Source organism: Sorex fumeus, unplaced genomic scaffold, assembly GCF_029834395.1.
Source record: "Sorex fumeus unplaced genomic scaffold, SorFum_2.1 ptg000086l, whole genome shotgun sequence".
Lineage (NCBI taxonomy): Eukaryota > Metazoa > Chordata > Mammalia > Eulipotyphla > Soricidae > Sorex > Sorex fumeus.
This window is the reverse complement of record NW_026606143.1, coordinates 30046601-30056498: the sequence shown is the minus strand read 5'-3', so window position 1 is coordinate 30056498 and position 9898 is coordinate 30046601. Positions and strand designations below refer to the sequence as shown.

Below are 9898 nucleotides of genomic sequence, written 5' to 3'. Positions count from 1 at the left end.
CTCTGAGAACTACCGTATTTTCTAATAAATTCTAATCCGTAACCTAAAAACTATGGCTTAGACTTTTTTTCTTGGGGGGGGGGTGCAGTGTAGCTTTATTGATGGTACATGACAAGGTGGGGTCCCTATGCCCCTCCCCTTCTTCCGGGGTCAGGATGGAAACTCAAGGTCAGGCGGTTCTCAGTGTGTTGGGTGAGAGGGGAAAGGACTCCCCAGCGGCGGAGGGCCTCGTGCTCTGACTGGGGCGACTGGTCCTGTGGGGCGGGGGGGGTGGGGGGGGCTACTCCTTGGAGACCATGTGGACCATGAGGTCCACCACCCGATTGCTGTAGCCGAACTCATTGTCGTACCAGGAAATGAGCTTGACAAAGTGGTCGTTGAGGGTGATGCCAGCCCCAGCATCGAAGATGGAGGAGTGGGTGCCGCTGTTAAAGTCGCAGGAGACAACCTGGTCCATGGTGTCGCCCAGGATGCCGTTCAGGGCTCCCTGCGAGGCCCGTTTCACCACTTTCTTTATGTCATCGTATTTGGCAGCTATCTCCAGGCGGCAGGTCAGATCCACGACGGACATGTTGGAAGGCCATGCAGGTCAGCTTCCTGTTCAGCTCAGGGATGACCTTGCCCACGGCCTTGGCAGTGCCGGTGGGGGCTGGGGGTGGGGGATGATGTTCTTGGCCGGCCCGGCTGTCACGCTAGTTTCCCAGAGGGGCTGTCCATGGTCTTCTGGGTGGCAGTGATGGTGTGGATGGTGGTCATGAGCCCCTCCATGATTCCAAAGTTGTCGTTGATGACCTTGGCCAGGGGCGCCAAGCAGTTGATGGTTCAGGAGGCATTGCTGATGATCTTGAGGGAGTTGTCATACTTCTCATGGTTGACGCCCATTACAAACATGGGGGTGTCGGCAGAGGGGGCCGAGATGATGACCCTTTTGGCCCCACCCATTAGGTGGACCCCAGCCTTGTCCATGGTGGTGAAGACCCCAGTGGACTCCACGATGTACTCGGCACCAGCCTCATCCCATTTGATGTTGGAGGGATCTCTCTCCTGGAAGATGGTGATGGACTTCCCATTGATGACGAACTCTCCGTTCTCAGCCTTGACGGTGCCGTTGAACTTGCCATGGGTGGATTCATACTGGAACATGTACACCATGTAGTTGAGGTCAATTAAAGGGTCATTGGTGGCCACAATTTCCACTTTGCCAGAGGTGAGGGCAGCCCTGGTCACCAGGCAGCCAATACGGCCAAATCCTTTCACTCCGACCTTTGACCATCACGTCTCGGGATGCGGCTGGCGCCGTGGGAGAAGAATCTTCTGTCCGACTGGGAGGAGCAGAGAACCTGGCTTAGACACTTTTTAATCTTTCACCTCTGTCAAGAATTTCAGTTGGATTGAAAAAAATCATGTCATGTTTTAGGATATTCCAGCTATTCAGTGAAAATTCTGGATATGTTGGATTTCTGAAAGAAAAGACTGATATTTTTCTGGTGACTTCATCTCCCTGTATGATACACACTAAAAGCATTTCTGCTCAGTTCCCTGAAACAGACTCAATGACGAGTGTCATGGATATGACTGTTACAGTGTTTTGGTCTATACGTGCAAATGCTGTGACTCATCACCAATTCACGGAACCACAGAAAGGAGACAATGAATTTACTGACTGTGTTTGTTGTCAAGCTTGTTGGTGGAGCCACAAAGGGTTTTTGCAAAGTGCTATTAACCTCAATTCCGGATTTGCTTGAAACAAAAGAAATGCTTTGCAGATCATAATTTAAAAGACAGTATTATGTAAATTGCTGCGAAGACTGTAAGAAAAATTTGAAGAATGCTTTTTTCAGTGCCTGATATTAAATGCAAGCTTCACATATGCGAGGCATGTGCTCTACTCTTAAGCCATATCCCTAGCCCAAGAAGACTCTGTTTACATTGATGAACTTAGAATTACTTCTCAGGTGGCCCATTGCTCCATTTAATTTAAAACTAAGAACATTAAATTAGGGGCCAGAGAGATATTTCAAAAGTCTGGAGCACCTACTTTGCATGCAGACACCCTGGGTTCAGTCCCTGGCACTGTCAGGAGTGATTCCCAGACACCAAGCTGGGAGTTGCCTTGGAATCCAAAATAATAATTGTGATAATGATAATAAGAATGCATAAGGGGGGCTGGAGGGTAAAGTGAGTAAGGCATTTTTTTTTTGCTTTTTTGGGTCACACCCAGCAATGCTCAGGAGTTACTCCTGACTCTACACTCAGGAATTACTACTCCTGGAGGTGCTTGGGGGACCATATGGGATGCCGGGGATCAAACCTGGGTCAGCCGCGTGCAAGGCAAACGCCCTACCTACTGTGCTATCTCTCCGGCCTGTGATGTGAGTAAGGCATTTGCCTTGCATGCAGCTGACCCGGTTTTGATCCCTGAACCCCGTAAGTTTTCCTTAACTCCCACAGGAGTAATACCTGAGTGCAGAGCCAGGACTAAGACATGATAGCATCAAGTGTGGAACCCCTCTCCCCCCAAAATAATTCTGTTCTGTCATTGGCCTTGGAATCTGTAGGTAGTGAAAAGAACAAAGTTCCAGGGAGAGGTTGGAGACAAGGCTGGGACTCAGGAATCTTCTAAATATAATTGGGTAGAGCTCCCCAGGAGACAGAGGAATCTTATTTTTTTTATTTAAAATTTTTATTAGTGAAACACCATGAGGTACAGTTGTAGACTTACAAATTTTTGTGCTTGGGTTTCAGTTATAAAATGATCCAGTACCCATCCCTCCATCAGTGCCCATTCTCCATCATTTACATTTTTTAAACATTTTTGTTAGTGAAACACCATGAGGTACAGTTGTAGACTTACAAATTTTTGTGCTTGGGTTTCAATTGTACAATGATCAAACACCCATCCCTCCACCAGTGCCCATTTCACACCACCATGGGTCCCAGTATCCCTCCCACCCCCCATCCCCCCATCCCACCCTGCCTCTGTGGCAGGGTATTCCCTTTTGTTCTTTCTCTCCTTTGGGGTGTTATGGTTTGCAAAAGAGGCATTGAGTGGCAATCATGTTTGGTCTATAGTCTACTTTCAGCATGCTTCTCCCATCCTGGGAGGATCCTCCCAACACCCTTTATTTGGTGCTCCTCTCCCTTTTCTCCTAGAATGTGTGGCTGGCCTCCAAGCCCTGGAGCAAAACTCCTGGTACTAATCTCAGGCCACTCTTGGGTGTTAGTCTCCTATTTTGTTACTTTATGTTCCCCAGATGAATGCAATCTTTCCATGTCTATCCCTCTCTTTCTGACTCATTTCGCTTAACATAATACTTTGCATGTAGTACCACTTGTATGTAAATTAGACAGAGAGATCTTAGATGTAAGATCTTAGATGCTCCTTATAATCACTTGCAGTGATTGAAATCCCCCAAATGCCCAGGACATACCACCTGCCAGTGAAGTCAGGGAAGATACCCAGCATAACCATTTTTGAAAGGTTTCCAAATGCTTTCAAAATGTAGCCAAGTGAGAGGGCCATTTGGTACAAAACGAGGAGAAAAGATAAGCCAAGGATGGAATCCCACAGAAACTCAACCTTTAGAGAGAAAAGAGAGAAAGAGGAAGCTCTGAGGAAGTTGGGAAGGATGTTTTAAATCAGGAAGTTATGGCAACACAAAGATAGAGAGACAGCAAAAGAATGGACGGATGCAGGGTTGGGAGTTTGCACAGACAAAGGAGAGACCTTGAGTGGTGGAGGGCATGATGCCAACCAGAGGTGAGAAAGGAAATGGGGTGTGCAATCCAGAGGAGGTCACGGGGTGGGAGGGGAACTGAAGGTCTTCAAATGATCAAAGAATGGGCACAGCACACGGATCCCGTTGAACCCACGCTCTTCCATGAAGATGCCTCTCAAAAGGACCCCACTCCCGTGCATCCAGAATTAACAGAACAGGGGCCAGAGCGATAGGACAGTGAGCAGGGGGTTTGCCTTGAATGCAGCCGACCCGGGTTCAATCCCCAGCATCCGATATTGTCTCCCAGCACTGCCAGTAGTGATTCCTGAGTGCAGAGCCAGTAGTAACCCCTGAGCATTGATGGGTGTGACCCCCAAAACAAAGCAAAACAACAAAAAAAAACCTTAGACATACCAGAACAAAAGAAACAAAAACAGCATTGCAGGAAAAGGGGCTGGAGCCATAGTACTGTGGGTAAGACGCTTGCCTTGCATAAAGTGAACACGGGTTCAATCCCTTGAATCCCATTTAGTCCCCTGAGCTTCGCTAAGAGTGATCCCTGAGAGCAGAGACAAAAGTAAGCTCTGAGCACCACCAAGATATGGTTCAACCTTACACATCCTCGAAAAGAACACACACACACACACACACACACACACACACACACACACACAAAGAAGTAAGGGAATTGAAATGGGTGCTGGTGAGTCTTGCACAGAGAAGTCAAAGCTCCACTAGGATGATGCCAGCACTGAGGCCATGAGGTTGTCAAAGCTGCCAATTAAGGTGAGCTGGGACCTGGCAGTGACCAGGCTGGATGAGGTTTTGTTTGTTGGTTCTTTTTTTTTTTTTTTTGGTTTTTGGGTCACACCTGGCAATGCTCAGAGGTTACTCCTGGTCATGCTTGGAGGATCATATGGGATGCCAGGGATTGAACCCGGGTCGGCCACATGCAAGGCAAACGCTCTACCCATTGCACTATCATTCCAGCCTCTGTTGGTTCTGTTTTTGGTTTTGGGACCACACCCAGCAGTGGTCAAGGATTCCTCCTGGTTGTGTGCTCAGAAATCACTCCTGGTAGTGCTCCGGGACCTTAAACTGTGTCGGGAATTAAACCTGGGCCCACCTTGTACAAGACAAGTAGCTGAACCACTCTATGGGTTCTAGTAGATTGGCTAACAGTTTTGTGTTTTTTTTAAAATCTTCTGGGTAATGCTACTTTTAGCAAAAGTAACAAAAAGAAAACTTTTCTTTTTTCCTCCACCTTGCACATTCAAAGATAGAATGCGTCCCATAAACTGAGCTTGCCTGTTAGAAGAGATTTAAGTTCATCCTAGATGCTTCTGTATCATATGCACCTCAGAAACATTGCCCCTTTTCCTCCCACTTCTTTGTAACATTTTTTTCAAGGACTATTTTATTTTATTTTATTTTATTTTTGTGTGTGTGATTTTATTTATTTATTTTTTTATTAGTGAAACACGATGAGGTACAGTTATAGACTTAGAAATTTTTGTGCTTGGGTTTCAGTTATACAATGATCAAGTACCCATTCCTACACCAGCACCCATCCTCCACCACCACGGGTCCCAGTATCTCTCCCACCCCCCAATCCCCCATCCCACCCTGCCTCTGTGGCAGGGCATTCCCCCTTGTTCTCTCTCTCTCCTTTTTTTTACATATTCATATTTACCTTGATCAATGTTAAGTGCACTCTCCAGTTTCAAAATATGTACAAAATAATTCTCTTATAATTGTAGTTATATAATTTTGATACTTTTTAAAAAAATTTTTTATTAAAAAATTTAATAGTGAGACATCATGAGGTACAGTTGCAGACTTACACATTTTTATGCTTGGGTTTCAGTTATACAATGATCAAATACCCATCCCTCCACCAGTGCCCATTTCCCACCACCACGGATCCCAGTATGCAGACTATAGACTAAACATAATTCTGATACTTTTTAAATCAGATTCAACCAGGGTGGCATTTTGCATGTATTACACGCTCTCATTTTATTCATATATGAATCTATATGAATGTATGATTGTGTTTGTAAACCATGAGTAACTTGGAGTCATTATTTCTCTCCACTCAAAATGCCTCATGGTGTAATTCTGAGGATCAAGGACAATCTCTTATGCAACCATGGCATACTGATCAAAGCCAGGGAACTTAGCCTGACTATGAAGCTATTGTTGAATCCATACTCCTTGATCCACTTTGTTTGTTGACCCAATAATATATTCAGTGGCTGACTTTTTCTTTCTGGCCCAGGATCCAACCCCAAGTCAGACATTGTGCTTTTAGTTGTCATGTGTCTTTAGCTTCTTTTCATCTGGAACAGTTCCACAGCCTTTCTTTGAATTGTTTGACCTTGGCATTTTTGGAAGAATTTATGCCTTTCATTTTGTGTAGACTCCCTTAGAGCAAATTTGTCTGATGTTTCTTCATGATTAGGCCCATTCAGGTTGTGCATTTTTGGCAAGCTGAGCAGAGAAGGGGTGTTGGGTCCTTCTCGGTCCTCATGACAGGAGGCACATGATGTGGGTTTGCCGCATTTGGAGACTTTACTATTGCTTTGTAACACCAACAGAATGTTCTTATAGTTTGCTTTTTCTCATTTGGCAGATACATTGCATTACGGTAACACTTTGTTTCATTTTTTTTGTAGAACCATGATAATATGAAGTTCCTTTTTGTTGTTTTTATTTTGGCAGTTCTCAGGGGCTACTCCAAGCTCAGTGCTCAGGGATAACACCTGGAAGTGGTTGGGGGACCATATGCAGTGCCAGGAATCGAACTCAAGTCATCTGTGTGCAATGCAAGCACCTTACCCTCTGCACTAGGTTTCTGCTCCCCCTGAGTTATTTTTTATTAATTGCAAATGACCGATAACCTGGTGTTTGGGAGAGAGGAGCAAGTTCAAAATAATATGTGTTCATTTTTATCTGTGGAATTTTATGGTCAACAGAATATGTTCAATGGAAACAAAATCCATTTTGGGCAAACATGAGACATCTGCAAATAATTTGGGGAAAGACATGCAGTATAGGATTAAAGGACAAAGTTCCTGATTGTTCAGCAAACATATTTTTAAAATATTAGGATTTAGGGGCTGGAGTGATAGCACAGCGGGTAGGGTGTTTGCCTTGCATGCGGCCCGACCCTGGTTCGATCCCCAGTATCCCATATGGTCCCCTGAGCACAGCCAGGAGTAGTTCCTGAGTGCATGAACCAGGAGTAACCCCTGAGCATCGCTGGGTGTGACCCAAAAAAGCAAAAAAGAATAGGATTTAGTCAGAGGGATAGTACAGGGTTAAGGCTCTTACCTTGCATCTTTTCAACCCTGGTTCAAATGCCCAACACCACATATGGTCCCTGGCACAGGCAGGGATAACACCTGAGCCCTGCCCGATTAGCCCCAACCATCTCCCAACCAGTACTAGTGGACTGGGAAATTGGCTCAAAGAGGTGCATCTCATGCTTGCAAGTAGGAGATCTGGGCCCAGCTTCAATTCCCAGTACCACACGATGGCCCCAAGCAACGGGCAAGAGCTGCACACAGCAGTGGGCAAAATAGCCCCTAAACACCATCACATGTCGCCCCCTACAAAATGCAGATGTATAAATATATTAATATTAACATAACCGTAAAGTGCAAGGCCCCTAGAGTTAACATGCTGTGCTAAACGATGTACTATAAACCCAGAAGAAACCCATGGCTCAGGGGGAGAAGGGAATTCCCCCTTGCAGTGTGTTATCTTAGCAGTAACTGCTACAGCATGATTTCAGGCAGAAACTCCAAATCTGACAGAGGAGAGTCGTGGGACTGGTTATGCTAAGGGAAAGAAGCTGCAAAGCAAGCCAGAGATTTAAAAGTCAGAGCTGTGTCAACATGCAGAGATGCACTGGCGTTGGCATCCAGGAACGGGGAAAAAGATTTCTTGCTTTGCCTTTGAATGCCAAAATGTAATCTCTTTCCTTTTCCTTACAACAACTGTCTGCCCACAGAATGAGTGTGTTTGAAATGCTCCTGAGTTTGAAGTCAGACTGACTCACCTCCAAGCCTCAGTCTGTTCCAGACTGGCGTGTGGTTTTGAATAAGTCGCTTGGATTATGTCTATGTCTTAAAATGGGAATAAACTGTGTTGCACTGGAAGGATTAGAAATGACATCTGTAAAGAATTTGCAGACAAATTCCAGGGCCCACGGTAGACATTCAATAATGGAAGTTGGAGTTAAGGGAACTGGTATTTAACAAAAAGAGCCTTGGTTTGGGAACTGGGGCATATTGGGGCCAGGGGGAGGGGGTTCCTGCTTCCCCAGCCTCCGTTTTACTAAGAACCTGACCTTGGTCTGATCCATCCAGTTTACCACTGGATTTTAGTCCTTTTAAAAATGTGTGCTAGGGAGCACAGTGGGTAGGGCATTTGCCTTGCATGCGGCTGACCGGGATTCAATTCCCAGCATCCATATGGTCCCCTGTCACCGCCAGGAGTAACTCCTGAGTACAGAGTCAGGAGTAACCCCTGTGCATCGCCAGGTATGACCCAAAAAGGAAAAAAAAAAGCGCTAGTGAGAGAGAGCGAAAAACACCGGTGAGGCCCGAGAGGCGCTAGCATAGAGCCAGTAATCCAAGGCAGCGAGCACAGAGGAGGAGGCAGAATCACCAGTTCTGCCTGGAGGCTGCCATGAACGGGCCTCGAAGGCTCATGTGTGGGTTTTTGCATGGGAGAAAGGAGAGCAAAGATTCAAGAGGCTGCTGATGGAAGGGCACAGTGTGCCATGCTGCAAGATGGCAGCTCACACGTCACCCGGCTACAGTTTAGTGTCACCTGCCTGTCACGTGAGCAATTGCTTTGGAGCATAAGTGGATCCTCCATGGGCTTTGGGACTCTCTTAGCTCTACTGTAGGGAAATGCTACCTAAAATTGGAGTGACCCTTTCAGTCTCCACGTACCCATTGTTTGGACTGGGCCAAAAAAAAAAAACCCCACCAATTAAATAGCAGGGATTTTTCACTAATAAGGACTAACACTTCCCCAAAGTTTCTTCTTCTTCTTCTTCTTCTTCTTCTTCTTCTTCTTCTTCTTCTTCTTCTTCTTCTTCTTCTTCTTCTTCTTCTTCTTCTTCTTCTTCTTCTTCTTCTTCTTCTCCTTCTTCCTTCTCCCTTCTCCTCCTCCTCCTCCTCCTCCTCCTCCTCCTCCTCCTCCTCCCTCCTCCTCCTCCTCCTCCTCCTCCTCCTCCTCCTCCTCCTCTTCCTTCTCCTCCTTCTTCTTCTTCTTTCTTCTTCGTGTTTGGGGCCACACCCAGCAGTAGTCAGGGTTTACTCTTTTTTTTCCTTTTTGGGTCACACCCAGCTATGCTTGGGGGACCATATGGGATGCCAGGGATTGAACCTGGGTCCGATGCGTGCAAGGCAAATTTCCTCCCTGCTGTACTACTGCTCCGGTCCACAGGGTTTACTCCTGACTCTGCACTCAGGACCACTCCTAGAGGTGCTTAGGGGACCATAAAGTAGTGCCAGTGGTCAAATCTGTGTCAGCTGCATGCAAAGCAAGAGACTTACCTCTGTACAGTCTCTCTGACACGCTCTGTTCTAAGTGTCCCATGCCTGTTTATTTAATCCTCAAAACCATGGTGTCAAAAGGGGGCTATTGGGATTACTAACTTCACCAATAAAGAAACTTTATTTATTTATTTTTTATTTTTGGGTCACACCCAGCAATGCTCAAGGGCTACTCCTGGCAGTGATTGGGGGACCATATGGGATGCCAGGAATTTAAACCCAGGTTGACTGCGTGCAAAGCAAATGCCTTACCCCCTGTACTATCACTCCAGCCGAATGAAGAAACTTTAGTCCAGAAAGATGATATCCTTTGCCAAAGGGTGTCAACAAGCTAATGGAAGCATCAGCTTAGATTTTAGGACAGCTAAGGACACATTCTGCTCAAATGCCTCATCAGACATCAGGGGAGTAAGCAGTAAATCTTACAGAAAAATACCATCTTGAGTTAAAATTATAACTGAGAATTTAGTCACATCTTTGAGAAGAGCCGTTGCAAATGCTGTCTTTCAGGTAAGAAGTCAGAGCATTGCTCGGGGATCAAAGCCCGCTCTATGACTTCATCATTTGCTTGGGTGACAATTTTGACTGGGTCATCAATTGGGT

At 45.9% G+C, this 9898-nt stretch overlaps 1 pseudogene; it reads right to left on the bottom strand.

Annotated features, from left to right (window-relative positions):
- Window positions 1-254: 254 nt before the first annotated feature.
- Window positions 255-1304, bottom strand: LOC130039306 (glyceraldehyde-3-phosphate dehydrogenase-like; annotated as a pseudogene).
- Window positions 1305-9898: the final 8594 nt, after the last annotated feature.